This window comes from Mobula birostris, chromosome 3 (genome assembly GCF_030028105.1).
Source record: "Mobula birostris isolate sMobBir1 chromosome 3, sMobBir1.hap1, whole genome shotgun sequence".
Classification (NCBI taxonomy): domain Eukaryota; kingdom Metazoa; phylum Chordata; class Chondrichthyes; order Myliobatiformes; family Myliobatidae; genus Mobula; species Mobula birostris.
The window spans coordinates 195,571,028-195,590,029 of record NC_092372.1 but is presented as its reverse complement, the minus strand read 5'-3'; the positions used below and the strand labels follow the sequence as shown (position 1 = coordinate 195,590,029).

Sequence of the window (19,002 nt, the reverse complement as noted above, 5' to 3'; positions counted from 1 at the left end):
ACTGCTACAGCCTATGTATCGCTGCTGCTAACTGTGAGATTTTGACCCAGCAATGATAAAAGAATCACAATCAAGCTTATTATAATGTGAAATTTGTTGTTTTCTGGTAGCGGTACAGTGCAATACATAAATATTACTACAAGTTGCAATGAAAATAAAGGAATAATAAGGCAATGTCCATGGGTTCAGAAACCTAATGTAAAGGAGAAGAAACAGTTCCTAAACTATTGAGTATAGGTCTTCAGGCTGCTGTACCCACTCCCTGGTGATTGTAATAGAAACATAGAAAATAGGTGCAGGAGTAGGCTATTCGGCCCTTCGAGCCTGCACCGCCATTCAGTATGATCATGGCTGATCATCCAACTCAGAACCCTGTACCAGCCTTCCCTCCATACCCCCTGATCCCTTTAGCCACAAGGACCATATCTAGCTCCCTCTTAAATATAGCCACAACTGTTTCCTGTGACAAAGAATTCCACAGATTCACCACTCTCTGTGTGAAGAAGTTTTTCCTAATCTCGGTCTTAAAAGGCTTCCCCTTTATCCTTAAACTGTGACCCCTCGTTCTGGACTTCCCCAACATCGGGAACAATCTTCCTGCATCGAGCCTGTCCAATCCCTTGAGGATTTTACACGTTTCAATAAGATCCCCCCTCAATCTTCTAAATTCCAGCCAATATAAGCCTAGTCGATCCAGTCTTTCATCATATGAAAGTCCTGCCATCTCAGGAATCAATCTGGTGATTGTAATGAGAACCGGGCATGTCCAGGGTGGTAGAAGGCCATCATTAATAAAGCATGTCCAGGGCAGGACATCATGTGATGTGAGAGGGAGCCTGAAGCTGGAAATGAAACATGCTGCTTGCACCCAGGAAAGAGGGAGGGAATAAAATGTGGTCAATAAAAGCAGTTGTTGACTTTATTTCCCCCCCTCACCACCTCCCAGCCTGATCCCAGCTGAGCCACCTGAAACAGGGCGTTATTCCAGCACTGAAGCACTTGTGCAGCAGAGTGGTGCAGCTAGCAGAACTGCTGCCTCACAGCTCCCATCACCCAAGTTCACCCCTGACCTCTGCAGACATCCCACCCTGCAAAAACTCATTTCAGGGAGGTAGCACCATCAATTTCCGGGAGAGGTGGGATGTCTGCAATAGAGTAGCTCCTGAGCAGCTGGCCAGCTAGTTTAAATAACGTTAGCCATGCTAATAAATGAATGACACCTGTTAAAATCACCTCAACATGTCTTTTACAGTCTTAACCCACCATGGGCAATAGAAAAGTCACTGTTGCAAACAGTGCAGCGAGCAACACTGTCATTATTTTTCACCCCTATTAGGCAGGCGTACACTTTAGTGTAGTCTGGGGTGACGTGCGTTTTATATTTTCTGTTTTTGGAACACTCTCCCATGGCGTTCTCTCGATCTCTCTCTCTCTCTCTCTCTCTTGCGCTCTCTCTCGCTCTCTCTCGTGGTCGCTCTCTCTCTCTCTCTTGCTCTCTCTCGCGCTCTCTCTCTCTCACACTCGATCTCTCTCTTGTGGTCGCTCTCTCTCTCTTGCTCTCTCTCGCGCTTACTCTCTCTTGCTCGCTCTCTCTCTCTTGCGCGCTCTCTCGTGCTCTCCCTTGCTCTCTCTCTCTCGCGTGCGCTCTCTCTCTCATGGTCATGCTCTCTCTCTCGTGGTCGCGCTCTCTCTCTCTCTTGCACTCGCGCTCTCTCTCACGCGCTCTCTCTCTCTCTCTCTCTCACTCACTCGCTCTCAAAAATTGATTTCCGTGATATTGTATATAATTTGCGGGCATCAGGGAGCCGCTATTAATATGCGGGAGACTCCCGGAACTTCCAGGAGAGGTGGGATGTCTGCCTCTGGTACAGTCTGTGTGGAGTTCACCTATTCTTGCAGTGACTGTTCATATTTCCTTAGGGTGATCTGGTTTCCCTTCATCAGTTAACGTCCAATGTAAATTTCCCTTAGAGTGTGAGTGAGTGGTAGAATCTGAGGGCAGTTGATGGGGATTCATTTAAGATTAGTACAAATGGGTACTTGACAGACAGTGCAGGCCTGGCGGACTGTAAGGCCTGTTTCCATATTGCATGTCTCAATGACACTAATTAATTCTCCATTGATAAATTACTCAATATGAAATCATTAAAGAAAGGCTTTAGAAAATAACATGTTATTTAAAAAGAAAAGCAGCAGCTGGAGCAAATGACCATTTTGAACATTTCAAGCAGTAATTTCTACTCTGTAAAGCCCACTAAAGTGAGATGGGGATTATAGTTGTTGTCATTTCTGGAGTTACAAGGTCCACAGGATATAAAGGTATTATGCAATTGGTAGAACAATCCCAACTGTGATTTACTGAGTAAGAATGAACATAGCATGCCATGGCGTGCTTTCAAAACTTTAAAAAATTGGATTAAAATATGATTAACAATTGCTGCCTGCTGACTAAAAGTCATTTCAAAATACTGAGTAAGAAACAGAACCAAACAAATGAACAAAATATGTCTCAGTATGGCAGCAGTTTGCTGAAGGAGAGAGAGTACAGCGCACAAAAAGCTTTCCTGGCACAGAAAATGCATAACACTCTATCACCAAACAGTGAAATTATTTCCATATAAGGTCAGAACTATACGACCTGTTCAAGGGTCATTCTGTACAATCCCCTTCAGCTTGCAACAACATTGATATTACAGGCAAACCTGCTGGAGGGCAGTGTACATGTTCATTAGGTGAATGCAGTATGCAATATATAGAAAAAATGCATTGAGCATGTGATACAGAATGACACAGCTTGTTATTGTTACAGTTGAGTTTCAACAGATTTTCAGAAAGAATGTTAGTCATTTCCTGTTGATGTTTTCTCTCAATCTCTGTCTTTGATAAACTGGCCTCTCCCAGCAACAGAAGCAGATTGGAGACTCCATTTCTGTCGACAGTCCATTTCCTTCCACAGATGCAGTTTGCTTTTGCAACGGGAACAGACTTGTTAGCTACAGGTAACCTATGGTTGCAATGAAGCAATGAAGATATTTGCCTATTGAGCCAAGAAACCTAAACTACCGATATCTGAGACTTGATTTCAATCTCACAATGGCCACTATGGAGCTTAAATTCAATTGATAATCTGGAAACATTTAATGAAAACTAAGGCATTATTAATGATGATAACCACTAAAGCCTGCCTGATCCACTAATATATTTTACATGTGCTATCCTTTGTCGTGTTTAACTCTAAAATGGCCAAGCAAGACATCCAGTTGTACTGTAACTACAATACTGAAACTGAGATGGAACAGACTAGGCAGGAAACTTGAACAAAATTGCTGATGGGCGGAGGATGCAAAAGCATCCATTACTCAGCATCGGGGGACCCCAGCACACGAGTGCTAGGGACAAGGCTGAAGTATTCACAACCACATTCAAGCCACCATTCTCGATATCTACCTACTGCGATGGTGTAGCTCTGGCAGAAAAGAGGGAACTATAATGGAATGGTGTGAGCCTTAAAGGGCAGCAGATAGTGGGTTCCACTCAGACCTGTTGTCCCTGTCCTTCCTACTGATACAGAGCTTGGGTCTGAGAAATGGCGATGGAGTAGCCTCAGAAAATAATTGCAAGTGCTGCAGTCAAGGTACATCAGTCACAGAGGGACAGATTGCTTGGGGCTTTGTCAGTGGAATTACCTTCCTGCTACTTTCTCTGACTTCATAATGCATTTAGTGACAAGTGCACTAATATAAAAAACCCCTTCCTGGCTAACACAGAGCTTCTTATCCGTAACTCCAGCCCACTAAATGATGAATGTTTCATCCCATGATTGATCTGTATCTTGTAAATGGTACGGAGACAAGAGTTAGACCATCACTAAATGTTACCCAGCCTGTGCCTTGCAGTCCTGCAATTTCCACGTTGATGTAAAAAGTCTGATTTAACATCTGACAGTACTGATGTGAGATTCATTTACTCTGGTTCTGATGAGTTTTTGGGAATAATGAACAGATTCTTTTGTTAATTAAATACTCTCTGAATTCTCTGTAGCTGACATCCAGTATGATGCTTATTTATCAGAGTAGTTGTTCCTGCTACAAAAGACTGCAATTAGCAAAAAATCCAAACTTCTCATGATAAACACATATAATTATGATAGCAGATGATACAGATTAGACCTAGACTGCTCACTGAGCAGCAGTATCATAGCCAGTAAATGCTGCCTTCCAACATCTGTGTTTTTTTTATATTTTATATTATCTAACACAGTACCATTAAGTGTCTCGACCCAAAACGTGTTCATTTCCCTCCACTGATGCTGCCTATCCTGCTGAGTTCCTCCAGCATTTGTGAGATTTGCTCAGATTTGCAGCATTTGCAGAATCCCTTAAATGTCTGTGACCTTGTTTGGAATTTGTTATTTCCTTCCTGTATGGGGAACTCCATTGGAGACACTGGAGACCGCCAGATGTTGCATTATGGACCAACCAGCGATCTGCTGAAGGAGGAACTCAGCGGGTCAAGCAGCAGCTGTGGGAGGAAAGGAATTGTTGATGTTTTGGGCCGAAGCCCTGCATCTGAACTCTGACAGTCCTGATGCTGGCTTTTAACCCAAATCATCGATAATTCCAGCAGACTGCTTGTTGAACTGTATAACTCACTGGTACCCCGTTCAGTTAACTTTTGTCTCGATGTCAACAGCTCCCTCACAACTCAGCTTTCAGGTATAGTAGGAAATGTCAGTGAGCATGCTATTGTGTAGTATTTTAAAGTAATCTGATGGTACAAGTGATCACTCCAGTTATTGCTTTGCTAGTGCACAGGCAGTCAAAACCTGCCCAATGCATCAGCCAGCATCAACCTACCCACCATCAAGGACATGTGTACAGAAACTAGCTGGAAAAGTGCCAATAACATCATGAAGGATCCCACCCACCCTGCTTAATAATGTTTGTCCTACTCCCATTAGGGAGGACGCTACGAAGCATCCACCAGACCACCAGACTCAGACAGGTACTTTCCCCGTGCAGTAAGGCTGATCAACACCTCCATCAACTAACCCACCCCTCCACGGTCCCATTCCACCACTACTTTATCATTTCCTGTCCTTATGTATAGAGGCTCCTGTGCCTACCATCATCTTATGGACACAAATCAATCTATTTACCTATATATGTTATATCATGTGTATATATTTATTGTGTTTCTATTATTATGTTCTTATTGTGGTTTTGTGTGCTGCCACAAATCCAGACTAACAATTATTTCATTTTCCTTTACACTTGTATACTGGAAATGATAGTAAACAATATTGATTTGAACTGAATCAGCTGATATAGATTGATCTGTCATTTCCACCAAGGGCATACCTGAGCAATGTCTCACATAAGTGACATCAACCAATAATGACCCCCACCATCAGGTCCATAACCTCTTCTTATTACTGGCATCAGGTAGAAGGTACAGGAGCCTGAAGATCAACACTTCAACATTCAACAACAGTTTCTTCCCTGCTCCCATTAGGTTCTTGAATTGCCCTAAAGCATCCTAATTCTACCTCAGACTATATTTCCCACAAGTTTCACTAATGGCGTAAAATTCACTTTTGTTTATTGTGGAAACATAGAAAACCTACAGCACAATACAGGCCCTTCAGCCCACAAAGCTGTGCTAAACATCTCCTTACCTTAGAAATTACCTAGGGTTACCTATAGCCCTCTATTTTTCTGAGCTCCATATACCTGTCCAGGAGTCTCTTAAAAGACCCTATCATATCCACCTCCACCACCATTGCCGGCAGCCCATTCCACGCACTCACCACTCTCTGCGTAAAAAACTTATCCTCTGTACCTACTTCCAAGTACCTTAAAACTGTGCCCTCTCATACTAGCCATTTCAGACCTGGGAAAAAGCCTCTGACTATCCACACAATCAATGTCTCTCATCACCTTATATACCTCTATCAGGTCACCTCTTAACCTCCGTCGCTGCAAGGAAATTCGGCCAAGTTCACTCAACCTATTCCCATAAGGCATGCTCCCCAATCCAGGCAACATCCTTGTAAATCTCCTCTGCACTCTTTCTATGGTTTCCACATCCTTCCTGTAGTGAGGCGACCAGAATTGAGCACAGTACTCCAAGTGGGGTCTGACCAGGGTCCTAAATAGCTGCAACATTACCTCTCGGCTCCTAAACTCAATCCCACGATTGATGAAGGCCAATGCACCATATGCATTCTTAACCACAGAGTTAACCTGCGCAGCTGCTTTGAGTGACCTATGGACTCAGACCCCAAGATCCCTCTGATCTTCCACACTGCGAAGAGTCCTTCCTTTAATACTATATTCTGACATCATATTTGACCTACCAAAATGAACCACCTCATACTTATCTGGGTTGACCTCCATCTGCCACTTCTCAGCCCAGTTTTGCATCCTATCAATGTCCCACTGTAACCTCTGACAGCCCTCCACACTATCCACAGCAACTCCAACCTTTGTGTCATCAACAAATTTACTGACCCATCCCTCCACTTCCTCAACCAGGTCATTTATAAAAATCACGAAGAGTAGAGGTCCCAGAACAGATCCCTGAGGCATACCACTAGTCACTAACCTCCATGCAGAATATGACCCGTCTACAACCACACTTTGCCTTCTGTGGGCAAGCCAGTTCTGGATCCACAAAGCAATGTCCCCTTGGATCCCATGCCTCCTTACTTTCTCAATAAGCCTTGCATGGGGTACCTTATCAAATGCCTTGCTGAAAGCCATATACACTACATCTGCTGCTCTACCTTCGTCAATGTGTTTAGTCACATCCTCCAAAAATTCAGTCAGGCTCGTAAGGCACAACCTGCCTTTCATAAAGCCATGCTGACTATTCCTAATCATACTATGCCTCTCCAAATGTTCATAAATCCTGCCTCTCAGGATCTTCTCCATCAACTTCCGACCACTGAAGTAAGACTCAATGGTCTATAATTTCCTGAGCTATCTCTACTCTCTTTCTTGAATAATGGAACAACATCCACAACCCTCCAATCCTCCAGAACCTCTCCCGTCCCCGTTGATGATGCAAAGATCATCGCCAGAGGCTCAGCAATCTCCTCCCTCGCCTCCCACAGTAGCTTGGGGTACATCTCTTCCGGTCCCAGTGACTTATCCAACTTGATGCTTTCCAAAAGCTCCAGCACATCCTCTTTCTTAATATCTACATGTTCAAGCTTTTCAGTCCACTGTAAGTCATCCCTACAATCGCCAAGATCCCTTTCTGTAGTGAATACTGAAGCAAAGTACTCATTAAGTACCTCTGCTATCTCCTCCAGTTCCGTACACACTTTTCCACTGTCACACTTGATTGGTCCTATGCTCTCATGTCTTATCCTCTTGCTCTTCACATACCTGTAGAATGCCTTGGGGTCTTCCTTAATCCTGTCCACCAAGGCCTTCTCATGGCCCTGTCTGGCTCTCCTAATTTCTTTCTTAAGCTCCTTCTTGCTAGCCTTATAATCTTCTAGATCTCTATCATTACCTCGCTTTTTGAACCTTTCGTAAGCTCTTCTTTTCCCCTTGACTAGATTTACAATAGCCTTTGTACACCACGGTTCCTGTACCCTGCCATCCTTTCCCTGTCTCATTGGAACGTACATATGCAGAACTCCACGCAAATATCCCCTGAACACTTGCCACATTTCTTCCGTACATTTCCCTGAGAACATCTGTTCCCAATTTATGCTTCCAAGTTCCTGCCTGATAGCTTCATATTTCCCCTTACTCCAATTAAACGCTTTCCTAACTTGTCTGTTCCTATCTCTCTCCAATACTATGGTAAAGGAGATAGAATTGTGATCACTATCTCCAAAATACTCTCCCACTGAGAGACCTGGCACCTGATCAGGTTCATTTCTCAATACCAGATCAAGTACAGCCTCTCCTCTTGTAGGCTTATCTACATATTGTGCCAAGAAACCTTCTTGAACACACCTAACAAACTCCACCCCATCTGAACCCCTCGCTCTAGGGGGATGCCGATCGATATTTGGGAAATTAAAATCACCCACCACGACAACCCTGTTATTGTTACACCTTTCCAGAATCTGTCTCCCTATCTGCTCCTTGATGTCTCTTTTCCAATTAAGTGGTCTATAAAAAACACCCACTAGAGTTATTGACCCCTTCCTGTTCCTAACTTCCACCCCCCCACAGAGACTCCGGTAGGCAATCCCTATTCTCATGTCAGTTATGCATAACTTATGTTAATTTATGTCTATTTTTTGTTATTCATGTACCGTAGTGCTACTGCAAAAAGCTAACTTTTGTGACATTTATGCTTGGGTATGTATGCCCATGATGATGGATCATGAATTTGGGCAACCACCCACTTTGTTGGGTCAATGTCCATCCCATTGAAAGAGGTTGGTCAGGAAGTCATTGAGTTTCTTGCATTTAAGTATTCACCAAAATGGTCAAGATGTTTGCAGGATCTGTGGACTGTGCCATAATGGGTTCTTAACTTCATGCAGAGTGAGCATAGTGCATGAAGGAGGAGACGAGCAATAGAGTGCAAGATCATCTGTCGGTCCAAACAGTCAGACTTGAATAACACATGCTAAAAGCATGGAAGCTATTTGCCATAGCTGGCAGTGTATCAAGACATTCCAACACATACTGTATGACCAGAGTATGAGCAGAAGAGTCTCAGAACTTCCATGAGGATGGCTGATCGGAAAGAGAATGACATAAGCTGTAAGATACCATCTAATTGCTCTAGAACATAGAACAAAGAGCCATACACACAATACAGGCCCCTGGCCCACAATGTTGATCAACTTTTTAACCTACTCCAAGATCAATCCAGCCCAGGGGTTCTTAACCTGCTTTTTATGCCATGGACACCTTTGGTAGTCCGGTGAAGCCTATGGACCCATCTCTGAATAATATATTTAAATACATAAAATAAAATAATTTGATTACAAAATAAGACAATTGTTTTGAAAACTATTATCAAAATATTTTTTAGAAACAAACTTCTGATATAGTAATAAATGTGCTTCTTTATAACTCATTAAAAAGCTAGACTATACATTTAAAAGATAGGCAAGATAAAATTTAATTTTATTTTCTTAAAGATGTATTTGTGCGAAGGCTGCTGTTGCTTAGTTTGAACAAGAACTTTAATCTGTGGGACGGTCTTTGACAAAGCCACATGCATGTTATATTAGATATCCAATCGTAGGGCTGCCCGATAGTACCCCACACTGCCACCAAAGCTTTCACATCCTTCCTTTAATGAGGCAAACAGAACTGAACACAAAATTCCAGGTACGGTCTAATCAGTTTTACAGAGCTTCAATATTACTTCATTACATGCATTGAAAGATAAACTGATTCATTATCACAGGTGAATGATGCAGCAAAAATGGCCAAATCTGACACAATCAGAGAAAACAAGATGCTTAAAATTACAGAATGCAAATTGAGTCCAGAAGTCTGCAACGTGTCAAAAAGAAAGATGAAGTTCTTTGAGGACATAATGAGTGCAGTGGATAGAGGGAAACAGGTGGATGTCGCGTTCGATAAGGTGCCGAACAAGAGACTTATAAATAAGATACAGATGCATGGAGTTGGAGGAAGTGTATTCGCATGGATAGTGGATTGGTTAACCAATAGAAGGCAGGGAGTTGGTATGAATGGTTGTTTCTCCAGTTGGCAGTCAGTGGTGAGTGGGGTGCCGCAGGGGACAGTGCAGGGCCTGCAGCTGTTTACTATTTACACTGATGGTTTGGAAGAGGGGACTGAGTGTAGCGTAGCAAAATTTGCTGATGGCACTAAACTGAGTGGAAAAGCAAATTGTACAGAGGATGTGGAGAGTCTGCAGAGGAATAGGGGTAGATTAAGTGAGTGGGCTAAGATCTGGCAGATGGAATACAATGTTGGTAAATGCGCGATCATCCACTTTGGAAGAAAAAAATAGAAGAGCAGATTATTATTTCAACGGTGAAAGATTGCAGCATGCTGTTGTGCAGAGGGGCTTGGGAGTGCTTGTTCATGAATCGCAAAAAGTTGGCCTGCAGGTACAACAGGTTATTAAAAAGGCAAACGGAATGTTGGCTTGCATTGCTAGAGGGATTGAATTCAAGAGCAGGAATGTCATGCTGCAACTATACAGGGTACAGGTGAGGCCGCACCTGGAATAACTGTGTGCAGTTCTGGTCTCCATACTTGAGCAAGGATATGCTGCCTTTGGAGGCAGTGGGAGGTTCACCAGGTTGATTCCAGAGATGAAGGGGTTAACCTATGAGGGGAGATTGATTCACCTGGGACAAGACTCTCTGGAATTCAGAAGAATGAGAGGGGGTCTTATAGAAACATACAAAACTTTGAAAGGAATAGATAAGATAGAAGTAGGAAAGTTGTTTCCATTGGTAGGTGAGACAAGAACTAGGGGACATTGCCTCAAGATTCAGGGGAGAAGATTTAGGATGGAGATGAGGAGAAACTGTTTTTCCCAGAGAGTGGTGAATCTGTGGAATTCTCTGCCCAGGGAAGCAGTTGAGGCTTCTTCACTAAATATATTTAAGATTCAGTAGGGTAGATTTTTACATAGTAGGGGAAGTAAGGGTTATGGGGAAAAGGCACGTAGATGGAGCTGAGTTTACGGACAGATCAGCCATGATCTTATTGAATGGTGGGGCAGGCTCGATGGGCCGGATGGCCTACTCCTGCTCCTATTTCTTATGTTCTTATGAAGTGCTGTTCCTCAAATATACATTGGCTCTGTTATGACAGTGTATGGCTTACATAGAGATTGGTCAGAGTGGAATAGAGATGAAAAATCAAAATGAAGGCAAAGGGAAGCTCATAATCACCCTTGCTCCACAATCTGGGTTTGGTTCCTCCAATTGAGAGGACACCACATTATGAACCTCAAAAGTTGTACACTAAATCGGAAACAGCACAAGTGAATAACTGTTACACCAGGAAGAAACATTTGGGTCCTTGGATAGTGGGAAGGGAAGAGGTAAAATAGGTGATATGCCTGCTGCTGATGTCTTGGGAAGTCCTGCAGGAAGGAGAATGGGTTGTTAGATGGAAGAGTGGACCAAGGATTCACAAAGGGAAGGGTTCCTTCAAAATACTGAAAGAGAAGGAAGGGAAAGATGTATTATGTTGTAACTACAATCTAAGTTGCTGGAGAGACACTGAAACTGGTGATATAGAAGTCTTTATTCATCTAAACAAGCAGACATTCTTCTGTGACCCTCTATGTATTTTATACCCTTAAGATTTAAGGTAACAGTAGGTGATTCAATACAATTGCAATAGTTACAATGACGTGTGACAAAAGATCAAGTTATCAGAAGATTGATGCTGATAAGAGAGACAAAGAGAGAAACATTCCAAATGTTAATGAGAGACGAGAGAGATTAACGAAAAGAGACACAGTTCTGAGTATTGTCAGACCGGTTGCTTTGAACCTGAACTGTTTGACATTTGATGGACAGGCGATACCCCAGCAGGGGGATAAAAGAGACAGGTTCGCTAAGGCACGACACCACGACACCACGAGATAACGAGACCCTGGAAGTGCGGTGGCCCCCCCCCACAAGTTGTTGGGAGTTTTGGAGGTCTGGTCGCGGGACCTGTCCATAGACACACAGGGTGAAAAGGGTACGATCGGCGGGAACCTGGTGTGTGTGTCCGCCCTTGCCCGGGTGCCGGGTTCACCGCAGAAGAATGATCATATCCGGAAAGGAGGGGTCACAGTCGGTGACCTCAGAAGACATTACAAAGGGCTCACCCAAAAGCTAACTGCAAGGAATATCAAAGGTCTGTTTGAATCTGATTTGAATATCATCATTCTCTCTCTCTCTCTCTCTCTCTCTCTCTCTCTCTCTCTCTCTCTCTCTCTCTCTCTCTCTCTCTCTCTCTCTCTCTCCCCTCCCTCCCTCCCTCCCTCCCTCCCTCCCTCCCTCCCTCCCCCCTCCATGGCACAACAGCGATTACTGCGAACTATACTAAGCTGAACTGAACTCTGCGTCACTTGAGACTGATCATTTTACCCCTAGACTGCGATAGAGCTTGATTGATTCCTATTATCCTAGTTCTGTGTACATGTGTGTTTTACCATTGCTAACCTGTTGCATTTATATCCTTACTATTAGAGTACTGTGTTACCTATTTCTTTAATAAAACTTTTTTAGTTCCAGTATTCCAGACTCCAACTAAGTGGTCCATTTCTGCTGGTTTGGCAACCCAGTTACGGGGTATGTAACACATGGTTTACTTCAATATTTGGGTTGACAATACTTCCTTTGAATTACATATCTATAGTGGGAGGCATTTCTGAATTTTCAAACTTGTAGGAACAAACTAATTGATACAGATGTTCTAAACCCTTCTGAAGACAGAGAGCTAGACCCCAAGATTGGTGTTTGTGTGAGCTCACTCTTTGAGTACACAATAGATCAGCTTTTTGATATACTAATTAATATATTCAGTCTGATCTGCAAGCTTCCTTGAACTTGTTTACATTGGTGGAAATTACCTAAATCTATAGCTGCCTGGATTGATGCAAACCACTTAACATAACTCTATTGTCTTAATGTTTGGCTGATGCATATTCAAAGGTCTTGTGGTCACCATTTTGTAAGCCATACTTAGTCTGTGGGCCAACCTGCACTTTTAACTTCAATTTACTATTTGTAATTTACAATTTACATTAAGAATTTAAGACTTACTCTTGTTTGAATTAATACCTGCCATATTCACCTAACTTCAGAATACTCCCTAATGTACCCAGTGATGGAATCTTGTTGAAATTGGCAGAAATTGGGAAGATTGATCAATTGAGGCTGGTGTAGCAAAAGGTGAGGACCAAGAGAATACAGTTCTTGCTCTGCCGGGAGTCAAGATGGTGAGAGCAAAGGCACAGGAATTAGAGTTATGGTGAAGGGCTCCATCATCTGTGGTAGAGGGGAAGCGTGAAAATGGCAGCAATATAGAAGACTATCCATGATTTCAATGAATGGTAAAGTAGGTTCAAAGGATCTTGCTCCAATTTTTTTTTATATTCTTACGTTAGAACTTGGATGATGTCAGTCTGTCTTCAATACTCATAATAAATAGTAGCTATTAATTATTATGGAGATGATTTGTAATTATTCGTGTCAGACCACATACATTTTGATGCCTCTGTCTTCAAGTGGTAGCTAGAATGCAGCAAGCAAAAGTCAAAGGTATCAAGGTGTTATACATTCAAATTATTAATAACTTATCCTGATGGAATAATTTCTCACTTTCTATTCATTTTTCAAATGTGGGCTTCATTGGCAAGGTCGGCATTCATTGTTCATTTATCCTTTCTGCTTTGAAATTTGACATTCACCTTGAACTACAGCAGTCCATATACTGGAAGTGTTTCATAAAGAGTTTTGTAGGTATTTGATAGAGTTACAATATATCATCTTTATGTTCTTTATTTTCTTCCTGAATTCTAACTTCCAATTATCCATATAGAATGAATGCATAGGAATAAGGATATGTACAATGTCATATTCACCAGACCACAGTCTATTTAATACATACCAGAAGACGCTTCTTGAAACTGTTACAATGAGATAGGCAAATATAAAGAACTTCATTTTGATTAGTGTATTACTTGTTATCAAGGCTGCGAAACAACAACATAGGAAGAAGATTGAGTCAAGATTCACAACGAATAGCACACGTGACTTGTGGAGAGGGCTACACACCATCACAAACTTCAAAGCCAAACATTGTGGTGCCACCAACATTGCAGCCTCTCTCCCAGATGAGCTCAATCAATTTTATGCTCGGTTTGATGTCACTAACTCTGAGCCTTTGAGGAAAGCCACCACTACAACCTGCAACCTGGTCATCTCTGAGGCTGAGGTATGCAGATGTTTCCAACAAGTGGACAGTCACAAGTCTGCAGGACCAGACGGCATCCCAGGGCGAGTACCCAGGATGTGCGCAGCACAACTGGCAGGTGTGTTGACCAACATTTTTAATCTCTCCCTCTCCCAGTGTAGAGTGCCCTCCTGCTTCAAATTATTCACCATTGACCCTGTACCAAAAAAGACCAAGCTAACTTGCCTGAACGACTGGTGTCCTGTCGCACTCACCTCAATAATAAGCAAATGCTTTGAGAGGCTGGTCAAGGATTACATCTGCAGCTTGCTACCACCCAAACTGGACCCCCTACAATTCACCTACCGACACAACCAATCAGCAGATGACGCCATACGCATCCTTCCTCCATCCTTACACATCTAGAGAAGAAGGATTCTTATTGGAGAATGCTGTTCTTGGACAACAGTTCAGCATTCAACACTATAGTTCCATCTAGGCTCGACAAGAAGCTCAGAGACCTCAGCCTTGACCCTGTGTTGTGCAGCTGGATCCTGGACTTCCTGTCAGATCGCCAGAAGGTAGTAAAAGTGGGCTCCCTCACCTCCAACCCTCTGACTCTCAACACAGGAGCCCCTCAGGGCTGCGTACTAAGTCCCCTCATTTACTCCCTGTATACCCATGACTGTATCTCCACCCAGAGCTCCAATCTGCTAATTAAATTTGCCAATGACACTACATTGATTGGCCTCATCTCAAACAACAATGAGGTGGCCTACAGGGAAAAAGTCATCTCTCTAACACAGTGGTGTCAAGAAAACAACCTCTCCCGTACAACAGCGCCTCTTTCACGTCAGATGGTTGAGGAAGTTTGGTATGGGCCCTCAAATGCTAAGAACTTTCTACAGGGGCACAATTGAGAGCATCCTGACTGGCTGCACAACTGTCTGGTTTGGGAACTGTACCTCCCTTAATCGCAGGACTCTGCAGAGAAGCGTATCTGTAGTTGTGAACTCCCCACGATTCAGGACATTTACAAGGACAGGTGTGTAAAAGGGGCCCGTAGGATCGTTGGGGACCCAAGCCATCCCAACCACAATCTATTCCAGCTGAACCTATTTCATTCGTGAAGCAGTACTGCAGCATAAAAGCCAGGACTAGCAGGCTCTGGTGCAGCTTCTTCCAACAGGCCATCAGACTGATGAACTCGGGCTGACTTGCGTGTACTCTATATTACATTGACTGTTCTACTTATTATAAATTATTATAAATTACTATGATCGCACATTGCACATTTAGATGGAGACGTAACAAAGAGTTTTACTCTTCATGTATGTGAAGGATGTAAGAAATAAAGTCAATTCAATTCAATTCAATTCAATTTACCCACTTACTTTCGAAATGCGGTTGATGTTGGTATGATCTCAATTATCAGCCGTTGATGGTTATTCTATGAGGTGATATTTGGGTCTTCTTAAAGTACATTAAAATCAAAGGAATTCACAATATGGAACCAGTTCATTCAGAGCTTCACATTACAATTTTCCCTTCACACATTATCAACTTTTCTTTGTGTTGCCACTTACAGGGAGGTATGGACTTAAACCTCAAGATCCCTCCATACATCAATGATCCTGAAGGTCCTGCTTTCCTTCTTGCATTTGACCTCCCAAAATGCAGCATGGCACTCATACACAAATTACGCTCTATCTACTATTTCTCTACCCAAATTCTCAACTGATAGATTTCCTACCGAGTCCTTTGACAACCTTTCTCACTGTCTTCAACCCCACAAATTGCTCTGTAATCTGCAAATATATTAATTGGCCCACCCTCACTTTCATCCAAATCATTTTCATATATTACAGACAACAGAGGTCCCAGCACCAATCCTTGCAGACTGCCTCTGGTCACGGACCCCCCAGTCAGAAAACAACACTCCTCCACCACTCTATCTTCGTGGTAATCCAGCATGAGGTGAAAGACTTAATGGAGGCACTCCACTCTACATCCAATGCTTTCTATACCTGGGTTGAAATATTGAAAATTGTTTCTAGTTTCCAAAATTGACATTCTGAGACAGGCGTTGGACAAGTAGAACAACTGTCATTAGCAGGCATGGCTTCCATTTGCAGAATGTTCTTCGGAAGAACAGTTTGAAAGCCATTGACTACAATCATGTAGATTACATCATCGATAATTTGCCTGTACACAATACTTCAAATGTAGAAAACTATCCTGAGGCATAGAAGTATAAAAATAAATGGATGCCAGCAAAGCATTAGGTGAAAGTTATTGATGCAAAGAGGTTGGGTTTTTATGAGAGTCTCACAGAGATTGAAGTAAACAGATAAATCATTGCTGCACCTTTACTTTGGTTAGCTGAAGGCACAGCAACCAAAGTAAGAAAATATACCAGATTCAAAGAGGGCATATCATGGAATGAGACTTAAAGCTGAAGAAGGTGGAAAGGACAAGATTTTGGAGATATTTAAATACAAACCAATTGCTGCTCTTCAGCACACATCTCTGTCACCTTCAGCCAGATTCAATTAGAAAAATAACAATTTTTGGATTCAGTGTCAGCTGGCTGGATTGACCAGTAATGACAGATGTAAAAAGCTCAAATCCTCCATGTTGAAACCAAATGAACAGCAAAGCAAATGGTTGCTATAGGAGTATTTCTAGATTCAATTGCTATTATAGAAGTCAGAAGAGGTGCAACAGAATACATAGCAAAGGCAATCAAAGAAGTGATATACTCCCCACCTTACCGTCAGTGTAGCCACCTGTACCGTGTTTGGCTGTGTTGTGACTGGTTGTCAATTTTTAGTGGAACTCTAGCTTCTCTGTGGACCTGGATTCACATGAACATACGCAGACACAAGCACACACACTGTCACTCTACGGCTTTGGTTCAGTTCAATCTCTGTTTATTTAGTTAATGAATGATAAAGTAACCCCAATCCCAACTCCACCTCTTGTATGTGTAACTTTGGAATCTTTGTACAGTGTGTGGACATTGACAGTAAAATCGTTACATGAAACTGTTCAATGTGCGCTAACTGCCAGGAATATTTAAATCTATGTCCTCAACGGACTAGATTATCTCATATTGCTTTCTCAGAGAACAAACCAGATCTACATCTGGAAGAAATCCTACCTTCCCTCTGAAAAATAGCAGTACCCTAACCCTCGCTCTCAGAAAACAGTGACATTCTAGTACTGGGAATTGCCAGCCAACACCGGTGATTGCCACTCATTCTTGGCTAAACTGAACCTATTTTTACATGTATTTGTTTAAGTCAAGTGAACAAATGCATTTAGATAGCAAATGTTTTGCAACTACAGGTAATATCGCCATATCAAAATAGCAACACTACATTTTAAATAAGAACATAAGACATAAGAGCAGAATTAGGACATTTGACCCATTGTGTCTGCTCCATCATTCCATCATGGCTGATTCATTATCCTTCTCAATCCCATTTTCGTGCCTTCTCCCTGTAACCTTTGACAATAATGATCAATTCTTTTATAAAATATGGGACCCAATGCCTAACCTTGGGTACTGTACTTAAACATTTATTTTATTCTTTATTTTAACAAAGCTAGTTATTTCACTATTATTTTCATTGTCTTATTCTCCAGTACACTGCCCTATGCACCACTGCCTTCCTGGGAGGGTGATAAAACAACAATAATCACTCTAGAATGCCCATTCAAACTCCAGATACCTCCCCCCCAACCAGGCCCCGGTACTCATTCAAATTTGGTTCCTCTGCATGAGAGGAGAGATTGGTCTTTATTAAAGAGCACAGACAAGCATTTGCTTAAAATATTCGTGCGACGTCTGTTCACTATGTACTTGTCATCCAACACTAGCAAAATTCATTAAAGATCAAGGTCTCAGGAATAGCTAGCCTGGATCCACCATGAGGCCACCCAATGCATTTTTCTCTGATATATAATAAATATAGAGTCACACAGTATGAAAACAGGCCATTCTGCAAAATTTGTTCATATGTCGCCCAGTAAACTAGTCATATCTGCCTGCATTTGGACCATAGCCCTCTAAACCATTCCTATCCATGTACTTAACTAAATGACTTTGAAATGTTACTAATATTCTCACCTCAACCACTATTTCTGGCAGCTCATTCCAAATATGTATCAACCTTTGTGCAAAGAAGCTGCCCCTGATGTTCCTTTTAAACCTCCCACCACTGACCTTGTTTTTAACACACCTCACTGAGAAAAAGACTACGTGCTTTCACTCTGTCTATGGTATTATATACCTCTTTCAGATCATCCCTCAATCTCCGGTGTTCCAAGGCATAACGCTCTAATCTGCATAACTTTTCCTTGCAACTTGGGCTCTCAAGTCCAGGCATTAGCCTGATAAGTGAATTCTGCACTCTTTCTAGTTTATTAAGATCTTTCCTATAAAAGGGTGACCCCCCCCCCCCCCCACCAACAGTACTCCAAGTCAGGTCTCAACAAAGTTTTATATAACTGCAACATGACCTCCTAATTCCTACACTCAATGGCCCCAAGGGATGAAGATCAGCATAGTAAACACCCATTTCACCATCTATCTACCTGTGACATCACTTTCAGCAAACTATGCACTGGCACTCCTTGGTCCCTCTGTTTCAAACTACTCCCTAGGGTCCTACCATTCACTGCATAAGTCCTATCCTTACTTGATCTCTCAAACTGCAATACCTCACATATATCTGGATTGAATGCCACTTGCAAATCTTCAGTCCACATCTCTAGCTGATCAAGGTCAACCTCTAATATTTCATAACTTTCTACATTGCCTACAACATCCTCTATTTTAGTTTCACCCACAAATGTACAAACCATGACTTGTACATTCACATCCAAATTGTTTATCCAAGTTGCAAACAACAAAGGCCTCAGCACTGACCCCTGTGGCACACCAATAGACACAGAACCTCCAGTCTGAGAAACAACCCTCTGCTTCCTACCACTGAGCCAATAATGAATCCAATCTGGTATCTCCCACTGGACCCCATGCGATCAAACCTTCCAGACTAGCCTACCATGAGGGACCTTATCAAAGACCTTGCTAAAGTCCACATAGACAACATCAACCCCCTACCCCCAT

The 19,002-nt window shown here is 42.4% G+C and overlaps 1 protein-coding gene across 1 annotated transcript in view; it reads right to left on the bottom strand.

Moving 5' to 3' along the window:
- LOC140194779 (integrin beta-1-like) overlaps positions 1 to 16,686 on the bottom strand; it is a 79,456-nt gene extending 62,770 nt beyond the window's left edge. The window contains exon 1 of the mRNA XM_072252058.1: positions 16,640 to 16,686. The gene's annotated coding sequence lies outside the window, so the exon portion shown is untranslated. The remainder of the gene's footprint in view (positions 1 to 16,639) is intronic.
- Between the last annotated feature and the right edge of the window lie 2,316 nt (positions 16,687 to 19,002).